General features: G+C 45.5%; 1 protein-coding gene and 1 non-coding gene across 18 annotated transcripts in view; one reads left to right on the top strand and one right to left on the bottom strand.

Moving 5' to 3' along the window:
- Positions 1-12,640, top strand: part of PLEKHA6 (pleckstrin homology domain containing A6) — a 191,605-nt gene that overhangs the window by 83,501 nt on the left and 95,464 nt on the right. The window lies entirely within an intron of this gene.
- Positions 10,202-10,277, bottom strand: TRNAQ-CUG (transfer RNA glutamine (anticodon CUG)). Its single transcript has one exon. It is a non-coding gene; the product is annotated as a tRNA-Gln (tRNA).

Raw genomic sequence — 12,640 nt, 5'->3', positions numbered from 1 at the left:
CCCTGTTTGAACCTTGCAGAGTTACTGCCACTTAGACAATACTAAGGTAGATGAACCAACATACAATATATGACAGCTTTGTGTGTCTGTCCTTCCCTATGAGATTTGTTAACAAATGCGCTGGCTTTTACTATCTCAGGACAAAGCACAGTAAGTTGTGAGATCCATTATCAGACTATCTCCAGTTTTCTTTTTTTTGCTTTAGTTTGTGGTAGTTAATACGGTAGGATCTTCCAAATGGGATTAGGGCCAGGGAGTGTCATGGGACAACAGTTAATCCTTTCCTAATTATCTCTTTTACTATGGTACCTCGGGTTACAGACGCTTCAGGTTACAGACTCCGCTAACCCAGAAATAGTACCTCGGGTTAAGAACTTTGCTTCAGGATGAGAACAGAAATTGTGTGGCGGCGGAGCGGTAGCCCCATTAGCTAAAGTAGTACCTCAGGTTAAGAACAGTTTCAGGTTAAGAATGGACCTCCAGAATGAATTAAGTTCTTAACCCGAGGTACCACTGTATATCTTCATTAACTATGAACCCTGAAACTTGGGTTTTGCAGTCATTTTGCAGGGTTTAGAGTGAAACCCCCAGGTTCTGCAGCACCCCTAAACTGAGGAATTGATACATCAAATTGGGGGTTCCAACATCGTTTGTCCAATTCACTCCAAACCACTGCCAAAGTTTTGCAATAGTTTTGCAATGTTTTGCAGTGAAAACCCCACATTTGGCAAACTGAGAAATTGATACTCAAAGGGTGGGTGGGGTGGGTGGGAGATAGCTATCAATCCAAAACTAGGAGAAGTGTGCATGCACATGAAAGCTCATACCAATGACAAACTCAGTTGGTCTCTAAGGTGCTACAGGAAGGAATTTTTTTTAAATTTTGTTTTGACTATGCCAGACCAACACGGCTACCGTACCTACCTGTAACTAAGATAACTCAAAGACTCAGCACACCTACCGTATTCACCCAGTTCTATAGACAAGTAACTGTGACTTTATGAGATTTGGCTCTGGAAGAGGTGGGAATTGAACTGAAAGGAACACTTTCCCCCAGTCAATGGAAGTGCTGATTCCACTGGTACAGGCAGAATTTAAGGGTGTGTTGTTGACACAATCTGTGTAAGTGACAGACTATCACTTTGATGCCTGCCTCCCTTTCTTAAGTAATTGCTTGGCTTGATTGGTCTTTGACAGCTGATCTGCTGCAGCAATTTTGTTGTTGTTGTTGTTGTTGTTGTTGTTGTTTAGTCGTGTCCGACTCTTCGTGACCCCATGGACCATAGCACGCCAGGCACTCCTGTCTTCCACTGTCTCCCGCAGTTTGGTCAAACTCATGTTCGTAGCTTCGAGAACACTGTCCAACCATCTCGTCCTCTGTCGTCCCCTTCTCCTAGTGCCCTCAATCTTTCCCAACATCAGGGTCTTTTCCAGTGAGTCTTCTCTTCTCATGAGGTGGCCAAAGTATTGGAGCCTCAGCTTCATGATCTGTCCTTCCAGGGAGCACTCAGGGCTGATTTCCTTAAGAATGGATAGGTTTGATCTTCTTGCAGTCCATGGGACTCTCAAGAGTCTCCTCCAGCACCATATTTCAAAAGCATCAATTCTTCGGTGATCAGCCATCTTTATGGTCCAGCTCTCACTTCCATACATCACTACTGGGAAAACCATAGCTTTAACTATACGGACCTTTGTCGGCAAAGTGATGTCTCTGCTTTTTAAGATGCTGTCTAGGTTTGTCATTGCTTTTCTCCCGAGAAAAGCAATTTTACACTTTGGGTAATCAAGCGCTGGTTACCAGTCAATAGGCAGTGTGGCTGCAGTAATAAACACAGAATGGTACTCATTTAAATTTGACTTACCATTGAAGCTGGACTAATAAGTTAAAACTGATTGATTGGTTGGTTTACGAGTTATGTCTTGCCAAATGTGGTTCTGTAGAGACCTCAGGCTGGCTAACAGCATGTTAAAAAAAACGATACAAAGCAGCAATACCAGTATTCAATGACAGCTGAATCAGCAGCATCAGCATTGAGAACCTGCCCATCAGAACTGCAAATATACAACACAAACCAGTTCATTGAGTCAACAAATCTTCACATTCCCTGACCTCCCTCCCATCTTTCTTTTCTCTCCTGCACCTTTGCTATTTCAACTGTTACTTGCTATAAAATAATATCCAGGTTACTTGAAAAAATGGCCTCCAGGAAGGGTTTCTTCTTGGCCACTTTTAAACCCATCCTCTTGCTAAGTTGTTTTAGAGTGGCAAATTTTGCTAATAATTGGGGTCATTGTCAAATTGTATTCACTTAAATTGTGTGTGTTTCTGCTGGATAGGCAGCAACTCTGAAATGCTGTTTATATTCTCTTGTCAGACTGAAAGTCCTATTGGGGTGGGTCTTATTTATTTGCTTTGTAGCCATCTTTCTGAGGAGTGTCTGTTCTTTACCTGTTCTTTGCACTGTCTTTCTATGGTTTGCAGGATCTACTTTGTTTCTTATTGGACTCCGAGAATCACCCACCAGAGAGCCCTGTACAAAAGGCATACTTAGAATTAAATACTTCATTAACTATGAACCCCCAGATTTGTGATCCCCTCCAAACCTGCGCCAAAGCCCAGGGCTTTGTTTTGAGTACCAGACCCTCCCACCCCCTCCCCAGGCTTTCTTCATTTCGGCAGTGTGTGTCTGTATTACAGGGAGGGTGTTTGGCACTTTGTTGCTGCTAAACAATCAGAAGTTAGAAATTCTTGTCCATCTACTTCAAACCACACAGCATTTACCAGATCTGAATCTACCTTCTGCCCATCCCTAAAATATGCTAATTGTTGAAGTGGGCAGGTGCATAGATGGAAGAATGGTCTTATCTGCCTGAAGTCAACTAAATTCCTTCCTCCAAAGCTCCTCCCAAGATTTACTTTTTTGTGAGGCCTTTAGTTCAGCCCCCAGTTTCGATGCCCTACTCCTGCAACAAAGCTTCTAACCATCCTAATCCCATATAACTGGGGTGGGGTGGGGTGGGGCACACGTATTACTCCTTCCATCTCTACCCTGTTGTTTCCCTTGGGTTGAGTTTTCACCTGTAACTTCCTATGGGCAAGGCTTGATACAGTAGTTGGAGAAATGATCTCTTCCCCAAATAGAAGGGACACTTGGCGGAAAGTTTCTGTCTGGATCTGCCTCTCATAATGAAGAGCTCACATTGATGATGTGCATTAAAAAAAGGTACACTTGGTCTCACAATTTCATTGTCACGCGCAAGCCTAATGAAAATTGTGGGCTATTCCAGGCCACCTCTGCTAGATGCCATATTCCAGTTTGAAGCCGTATTTCTCACGCAACCTTTTCTGACGAGTCCATCTAAACTTCCATATAAGGCTTGTTAAGTGAAATGGATTATATAAAAATCTGAACACTCTGTGATGTGCCAGTGACACTTGCTGTTGTGCCTTCCCCCCATCTATATATGTTTAGGTTATAGCAGCCTTGTGGTCAACCGCCTTCTTGTTTTGGGAATAAATTTCTGAGCATTTGGGGAGGGAGAGGGAATGGACATGCCTTTCCCACGTAGATTAAAAAACAACAACAACCCAAGGTCCTTGCTGACAGTAGAAAGCTGCAGTTTGAGGAATTAATCTGCAGCTGTACTTTTAGTTGTTGAAAACTTGGGGAAATAGATTTATGGCTCAATGGAAGACAGCATTCATATAGCTAACACTCTGGAAGTTTTTTGTTTTTTGTTTGCTTTAAAAGGCATCAGATTTAGCTGTATGACATCAATATCTGTCATCCATATCTGTCAATATGGATGATAAAAATTCATGCATCTGATGAAGTAGATTCCTGTCCATAAAAGCTATTCAATAATAAATGTGTTATTCTTTATGGTGCTTTTAGAATATGATTTTTGTTGCTTTCAGAAGGTGACAGAATCTTTTAACTGAAGGCAAGGAGATGGGCCAATGTGCCCCGTGAGAGTTAGGCAAAGGCATATTCCTATCTTGAGAGCAAAGAGGAGATATGTCAGCTTGTTAGCCAAAGGCATTCCCAGATGTGGCCTTGAGGCCTGTTCAGATTATCTCTAGCTGTTGCTAAGTGTGTTGTTGTTTTTGACTCCTGCCCAGATTGTGCAATGCACATGACAAATGCGTAAACTGAGCCATTTGCCAAGAGCACAAGCCATAGATTTTGCACACCAGCTGAAACCTTCACGCCGATTGAAACCTTGTCAGGGAGTGAGGATGTGTGGCATGACAAACTGCACTTGGTGAATGTGACAAACTCCAAAGCCAGTGCTGTGGTTGAAGGGCTGGGCTTGCATGGGGGACAGCCATGCTAAAATCCCTGCTCTGCTGGGTGGCTTTGAAAACAACAACAACAGCCTGTCTACTCTACAAAGTTGTTGTGGGATTCAAAGGCTCTTTTGAAGGAAAAGTGGGTTCTAAGTGGAGTTGGGCCCGCTGTTTGTGTGATCTGGAGAACAGCTTTCTCAACGGGGATTACATAGCTGGTTTGCATCAGCTCATAGTTGCCTTGCTGTTGTGATGCCTTAACTTGAAATGAAGAGAGGAGAGCTTGTATGCAGCACCTTTGTTCTAAGAATTGCAAGGGTCTGGATTTCTTTTAAAGGTGAAGTAGGCATGGCTAAAATCATGCCTGTCTGCTTTGCCTTTCAGGGCAATCCTGCAGACAAGAGGTTAAAGCTTTCTGGCAGCATAGGTGGCTGTTAATGATTGATAACAATGATGCTTTCAGTGGGTTTTGAAGGAAAATATATTCCACCAGCAGCTGCCCCATGAGAAGCAGCAATGCTGGACTAGCAGATTTTGGACCGGAATCCAGAGAGGGAGGGAGGTAAGCAGCCATGTCACAACTGTACATGAACATATTATGGTTCACATCATAACCTACACAAGCATTGATGTACAATCCTGCTGGTTGTGGATGTGGGTAGCAGCAATGTTTGTTATTGAGGCAGCTGGGAAAACTCATTGCCTGCCAGTCATATTCACGACACACACACCCCACACACTTTATGTTCATTCACTAAAGTCAGGGCTGCTCATGTGAGCAAGAAATCTGTTTGGAGAATCAGGTCTTAGTGTGAGCACTTGTTCAAACACACAGGCAAGCCTCTGTGGGATCCCTTCTCGACCTTTGATCAGTTGCATAACGGGGGCCAGTGCCCACATAATTAACAGCTGTGCCTCATTTTCTCTCTGGCATACTTGTAAGAGAAAAGAAATCCAGATTTATTTATTTTTTTTTAAAAAACACCCAAAAGGCATTGGGGCTGAACTAGAAATCCAGAGAGAAGCAGAGCGGTGCTTATGAGCTGCCATGCCTAGATTCCCCAGTGTTTAGGTGATACCACAAAACATGCTCCCTTCTTTGATGTTGTGTTGAATCAATTGTGGGAGGATCTCTGCCTGATTCCCTGCAAACTGCTGAGACAGTTGTTGGCAAAGTCCTAATTGCTGGCTTCTCCAGTGCTCATTTAATAGAAGAAACATGCAGAGAGGGCCACACTTCATCTTAGGGATCGAGGAGGGTTTAAATATACAGTACTGCAAGATTTCATAGAGTCGTGCATCCTGGGTGCACTGGTTTTCAGAGAGGGACTTTAACCATTGAAGAACCCTTTAAACAGCGATCAGACTAGATGAGTGATTCCTTTGGCCCATTCTTTCACAGAGCCAGAGTTATTAAAGATATGCATAAACAGGCAGAGGTGTTTATAGATGTTTGTGTATGGTAAAATTAACAAGACTACAACACAGACCTCAGTTACGAACACATAAGGTTATACACAACCGTAAAATTAACAGGCACGTGGTGGGGGCGGGAGGAAGAAGTGGCATTTCGGCAGCAGACTGTGCCCCCAATTTACATACATTTCTAGGGTCAGCTCCAGGTGAGAGTTCTGGTGAGCCCAATCCTGGCATTGGACCCTGGCGGATTTATCTGGCAGTGGTAGGCAGAAGTGCTCCGAGCAGTAGCAGGTAGCTTCAGTGTATCCATCATTTAATTTCCATACAGGAACTCCCTCGCTCTTCCCTTACCCTGCTAATCCTTCTCTCCCCTGTCCTCCTGGCAAGCAAAGTTTGACAGCCATTGTCAGCCCTGCAAAACCCTTTCAGGCCCAAGGTCTGGAGGTTCCCCACCATGCTAATCCCTCCTGGTATTTTACATGCCTCCAAACAGAAGGAGAGCGGGGGGGGGGGGGGGGGAGAGAAGATACAGAAGGCAAAACCCACTGGGTGCCAGAATACTGAATGCCAAATGAATTCCCAAAACGTATTGAACATGCCAGTTCTTGCACAGGGGAAATTAACAATTAAGATACGAAACCAACACTACAGTCTGATCTGTTCTCCTGTGTGGCTTGGAATAACTGGGAGGGTTAGTTCAATAATTAAATGGATATGACAACAGCACTTTGCCCGCCCTTGCAGCATAGAGAACCTGCTGTCATCATGAACAGAGAAGGGCCCATCAAAAATGCTGATGTGATTTTAAAAAAATTAAATTATTATTTTTGGTGGGGAGAAGAGTGCATGACAGAAACCACAATGGCTTTCCTGCTAATGGGTGTGTTTTGTGCCCTCTCCTGGCAAAGGCAAGGCCCACAGGACTGTCGAAACCCCCTAACCCCACATTTCATTTTAATGGAGAGAAGGGCCCCTCCAGATCCAATATCTTCTTTATTGTGCATTCATGATGATACGTGCTCATGATGATATCGGGGCAGCCATCTGTGGTCCCACTTTCAATTTAGTTTGCAACTGTAAGGGCAAAATTTTGCAGGTGGTTTGAAAAAGAGGAATGGAATGGGGAAAGTGAGTGGAGCAATGAATGTAAACCTTAGCTTTGTACAACAGACCAGTGCCTGCACACACTCACTCACTCATTGGTCTTTATCCTCTGTCCAGACAAGCGAGAGTCACTATCAGAGTTCAAGGACGCATTCCAGCCAGGCAAAAACACTCCAGGAGGTTGTGAAACAAGCCTGGTGAAGGGTTTGGGGAAACAGCATGTGGCTGGGGAGAATTCAAAGAGAGGCCTGGATGGCCACATTTGACCCCCCGGGGGCCTGAGATTCCCCACTCTTGCTATCTTGGATGGGATGGAATAATCTCTGCTTCAGAAATACAGCACTATTGCCCACACTCAAAGGAGGCTCCCGGACAAACTTCTTTAGAATTGCTGCACTATGCAGGCCTCCTCAATAGGTATCCTAGAAGGCAGCTTCTGGGGCTGAAACGAACCCAGTGACTTCCTCTGCGGACATCAGGGTCAGGTCCACCCTTCTCTGCCTTCTCTCCTCCTCCTCTGTTGGTCCATCTGTCTGCCTGCTTTCCTGCTTCTCTCCCTCTGCTCGCAGTCTTCCCTTCTGCCTCCTTCCTCCCCTCCTGCCTCCCCGCCCCCTCCTGCAACTCTCACTGGCTGTCTCTGTCTTTCCCCCCTCTGAGCCCCAATTTGCCCACTCTTCTAACAGTGCCACCTGCTGAGTGGGGGAGCCCCCTCCCCCAGGCATGCTAGTGTCTGGATTTCCCCACTGAGGCACCGGGAAAAGCCTGCATGCCTTGCCTGACTGCACAGAGCAGTGGGTGGGCAGGTTCCTGACCACTCTGAGCCAGAGTGGAGAAGCGCAATCTCTGTGCACCCCTGGGCCTCTCCCATTGGTGGGGGCCAACTTAACCAAACCCTGGTACACCCTTCGAGCTGCCCCTGCTGCAGATATACCCATGCTAATATAAGGGAGAGGAAACAAAATAAAAAAATCCTTCAGTAGCTCAGTAGCACCCTAAAGACCAACTAAGTTTTTATTTTGGTATGAGCTTTCGTGTGCATGCACACTTCATCACTTCATCAGGGAGAGGAGGCAGACTCTTTGGAGAGTGGCTGATTCTCACACACTCTAGTAGCAAGCTCTTTAAGAGCGAAGTGTCCCTCCTATTTTAATTCAGAAAAAAATGTGCTTTGGGTCTTGGAAGTTTGTGAAATGCAATCTGTCGAGTGAAGCCCACTCATGCCTATATCCTCCTCCTACCCACACTATTGCCCATGGTGCAGGAATGGGAAACTGCATTAAGGAATGCACCCAGCCATTGAGTCCAGGAAAAGACCACCCTAGTGTGTGAGTAAACCATGCAAAGAGTGAGTGAGTGCAGCTGTGATCGATTTAGCCAAAATCTGGCTAGCTCATGGCTCACATCAAAATTCTGGGTTTTGACTAGACTTTGGTTTTGATGGCACCAAAGGTTCTGTTCCGCAACCCCTCTATGATCTATAAGTGATGCAAGAATTCAGCTGCCCTTTTGGAAGTTGTCTTGGCTCACTTAGATGTTTAACTTTCTTGGTGATGTTTTTACAGTCTCGCTGCCTTAGATGTAGTTAGTGGCCCCAGGAATGCATGAACTGAAATCCAGGAAGGCTGAACCACCCCTTGCCTCCCGTGAGGGGAAGGACAAAGGCCAGCTTCTCTGCCTCACTCACGTCTCCTTCTCTGTGGGGCTGCACTGTGGTGTGAGTTTCCTTAGCTGCCCCGGGGCTTGGGGTTTGGAGTTTGTTTGCGTTGGACAATTGGAAACAGAGAGGAGGGATTTTCTGTACTTATGCGGTTTTAATTCTGCCCGTGAAAAGAAAAATGACCTGCCTAAATGGGGAACCTTGGAGACCACCTGGAAGGCTGGAGCCTTCCAGAGGAGCCTGAGTGGGTGGCCAGCCACCTCAAATCTTCTGAGGCCATCCCTCAGAGATTCCCCAGTTGATCTCAGCTATGGCACGTTGAAGCAAGGCACAATAACCTGATGTAGTGATAGTGAAAGGCAACATGTCTTCTGCAACATGCCATTAATGCAATAATAGTCCATTTGTGGTGCATTTATACTGGACCTTCCATGCATCATTTCACTTTATTAGCTGACCTGCAAAGCCTCTCCAGTAATACCACATTATTGCCTCCTGTAGAGGCACTCTTGTGCTATATAGTGCAACAAAAGCAGAAGCAAAACACACACAAACATTTGTGGTCAGAAAAGTTGCAGGAATGCAGCAGGAATCAACAGGACATACACTGATTGGAAATGAAGCATGTCTCTGCCTCGAAACATTTGCAGGTGCAAGCAGTATGGAAAGCGAGATCACGTATAAATGCTCTGATACCATCATAAGAACAAATAATCATGAATGCACAATAAAAAGGATGACTGGAGGCACCCTACTAATTCACCACAACAGCTGAGCAACAAGTGTGCAAGCTTTGTGTAATGAACAATTGTTTGGGCGCAGATCTATAGTGGCTTGTTTGATGAAAGCAGTAGTAGTACAACAACAACGGTAATGTCTAGAATCTGGCAGCAAAAGATGAATACAGGTTTGTGGTTAAGATTTCTCACTAACTGTAATTCATAACCAAGGTTTGTTATTGGCTGCAGCTCCTGATTAGTGAGGAGTGAGATTAACCACGAACCTGGGCTTGGAAAACTTGCTAAGACTGCATTCAGATGTGGGATTTATTGTGTTAGTCTTTCTGGTTATCATGCTGGTGCTACAGTCACAATATTCCTTTTGCACTGCAGTACCAGTTGCATTGGGACGCGGGTGGCGCTGTGGTTTAAACCACTGAGCCTAGGGCTTGCTGACCAGAAGGTCGGCAGTTCGAATCCCTGTGACGGGGTGAGCTTCTGTTGCTCAGTTCCAGCTCCTGCCAACCTAGCAATTCGAAAGCATGCCAAAGTGCAAGTAGATAAATAGGTACCACTCTGGCGGGAAGGTAAATGGCGTTTCCGTGCACTGCTCTGGTTTGCCAGAAGCGGTTTAGTCATGCTGGCCACATGACCTGGAAGCTGTTCGCCGGCTCCCTCAGCCAATAAAGTGAGATGAGTGCCACAACCCTAGTGTTGTTCGCGACTGGACCTAACGGTCAGGGGTCCCTTAACCTTTACCAGCTGCATTATGGAACTGTGGCTTTTGATGGATAAACTGCCACATCACACTACATTTTAAATGGCAGGAATGAATTTGTAGGCTGCAATACTACCCCCATTGTCAACACAAAACTCTCATGATTTTCTGAGCTAACAGGGTTGCAATTTGATCCCACCCACACCCCCAAACAATTAACACAGAAATGTTCTTAGAATCATAGAATCATATTGTAGAGTTGGAAGTCCAAGCCCTACAGTGCAGGAATATTTTGCCCAGCATGGGGCTTGAACCCATGGCCCTGAGATTCAGAGTCTCATGCTCTACCTGCTGAGCTAACTCTTGGTCCTGTCAAGCACAGTTGCTACCACTGCTTTAACCACCACCTCATGCACTGCTGCTGTCAGGCATCATCTTGTTTTCCTATGTTTCAGGAGTGGGCATGCTCCTCCTGATATCAAAAGAAGATGATGGTACTGGTTGGGTTTTTTTAATTAGTACCTTTAGCCTACCTGATCCTAAAAAGTTCCAGGGAGGTATCAATCCATAAAACATCACCAGCACACAAACCAGTCAGTTAAAGCAAAAGAAACGACTGAAACAAATAATATTACACATACACAAAAGTGAAGAAGCTGAAGGACTGGGATGGGGTATAAAAAAACAGGCAGAGGGTAGATGGGAATTAGTCTTTCATAGATCATAGAGTTGTAAGGGACCCTGAGGATCATCTAGTCCAACCCATCCCTTGGTGGACTTGAACCACCACCAACACTCTGGATTACAGCCAGATGCACCGACACAATTCACCACCTGAAAGCAGGACAAAGGTCTTTTGGAAGATGACATCAGCCTAGGTGTCCTTTTTGGGTAGGGTGGGTGAATCTATTCTGGCCAAAGGCTGCTTTGCACCAATGGAGAACTGTTGGGGGCCACATTCCTGTAGTGGGTGAGGGAGGGGGCGCACACAGTCATACACCCTTTAGACATACACAAAAGCACACACAATGGTATATATTTAATTTTTACCTTCCATTTTCCCCCATAGACTCTTTTTTCATCCCAAGTTTTTTTTTAAAGGTTCTCTCTAGCACCCTTTGTCTATATTGAAGGTCCAAAAGGCAAAAAAGTACTTCATAATTTTAGCAGTTTAGGGAGATGACTTGGAAGGGGTTTGGCCCCTCCAAAATTGCACTGGGCTTGGCACGGGATGCTGATTCCACCTTATGGGGTGGAAGCAACTGAGCTGGTAATTTAACTGTGAGTCATGAGAAATTGATGGCTTATAAACTAGTGCTGAAGTTTATAAGCCTGCAGCTCTTTCAGTTGCAGTGAGAGAAATTGTGGGCAATTTTTATGTGTCCCAAGTTTGTAAAAAATAAAAAGTTTCTCTGTACTTCTAAGGAGAAACAAAGAGAAGCCACAGAGAGTTATATTGCTGTAGTGTAGATACTCCCAAATAAGACCAACCTTTAAAATATCAGGCTCTTATAGTCCTATGCAATCTCTCATATCTAGGGAAACAAAAAAGAGACAGAGACTGGGGAACCTGAGCATTCCCCACTGATCTAATGCAGGGAGAAATTGGGCTACTGTTCAGATGTAGCATTAAAGAAGGGATGGAGAACCTGTGTCCCACCAGATGTTGTTGGACTCCCACTCCCATCAGTCCCGTCCAGCATGGCCAACAGTCAGGAATGATCGGAGCTGTGATTCAACAACATCAGCAGGGCTGCAGATTCCCCTTCCCTGCACCATAGTTTGGCACCATGTAAATTAGCTTAAGCAAGGGGCACGGGTGGTGCTGTGGTCTAAACCAGGCATCCCCAACCTGCGGCCCTCCAGATGTTTTGGCCTACAACTCCCATGATCCCTAGCTAGCAGGACCAGTGGTCGGGGAAGATGGGAATTGTAGTCCAAAACATCTGGAGGGCCGAAGTTTGGGGATGCCTGGTCTAAACCACTGAGCCTAGGGTTTGCCGATCGGAAGGTCGGCGGTTCGAATCCCCACATCGGGATGAGCTCCCGTTGTTTGGTCCCAGCTCCTGCCAACCTAGCAGTTTGAAAGCACATCAAAGTGCAAGTAGATAAATAGGAACCACTCCGGCGGGAAGGTAAACAGTGTTTCCGTGCACTGCTCTGGTTTCTCCAGAAGCGGCTTAGTCATGCTGGCCACATGACCCAGAAAAACTGTCTGTAGACAAACGTTGGCTCCCTTGGCCAATAAAGCGAGATGAGCGTTGCAATCCCAGAGTCGTTCGCGACGGGACTTAACTGTCAGGTTTCCTTTACCCTTTTAAATTAGCCTAGCCTAGGAAGCCACAGTTAGGGGAAAAGTAAAGTGTAATGTGCAGAAAGAAGAAGAGGAAGCCCAGATTCCTGGCAGGAAGCTAGGCTTGTTTGCTTGGCGCTGAAACATGATTTAGCATTACATCAGAATGTCACCACTCGGTAATCTCTGGGAAGTTCATATCCCCGAGGTTCAGTTCTTCACTTGTAATTACAACATCCCTTAGGAACATAGGAAGCTGCCTATACCAAATTGGACAGTTGGTCCAGCTAGCTGAGTATCATCTACAAAGATGGGCTGCGATTCTCAGGGTTTCAGATGGGAGTATGTTCTAGCCCCAGCCAAAGATACAGGGAGATTAAACCTGGGACTTTCTGCATACAAAGCAGTTGTCCTGCCACTGCAGTTGCTCTACAGCCCT

This window comes from Zootoca vivipara, chromosome 7 (assembly GCF_963506605.1).
Source record: "Zootoca vivipara chromosome 7, rZooViv1.1, whole genome shotgun sequence".
In the NCBI taxonomy this organism is placed as follows: domain Eukaryota; kingdom Metazoa; phylum Chordata; class Lepidosauria; order Squamata; family Lacertidae; genus Zootoca; species Zootoca vivipara.
This window is presented reverse-complemented; position numbering and strand designations above follow the sequence as displayed.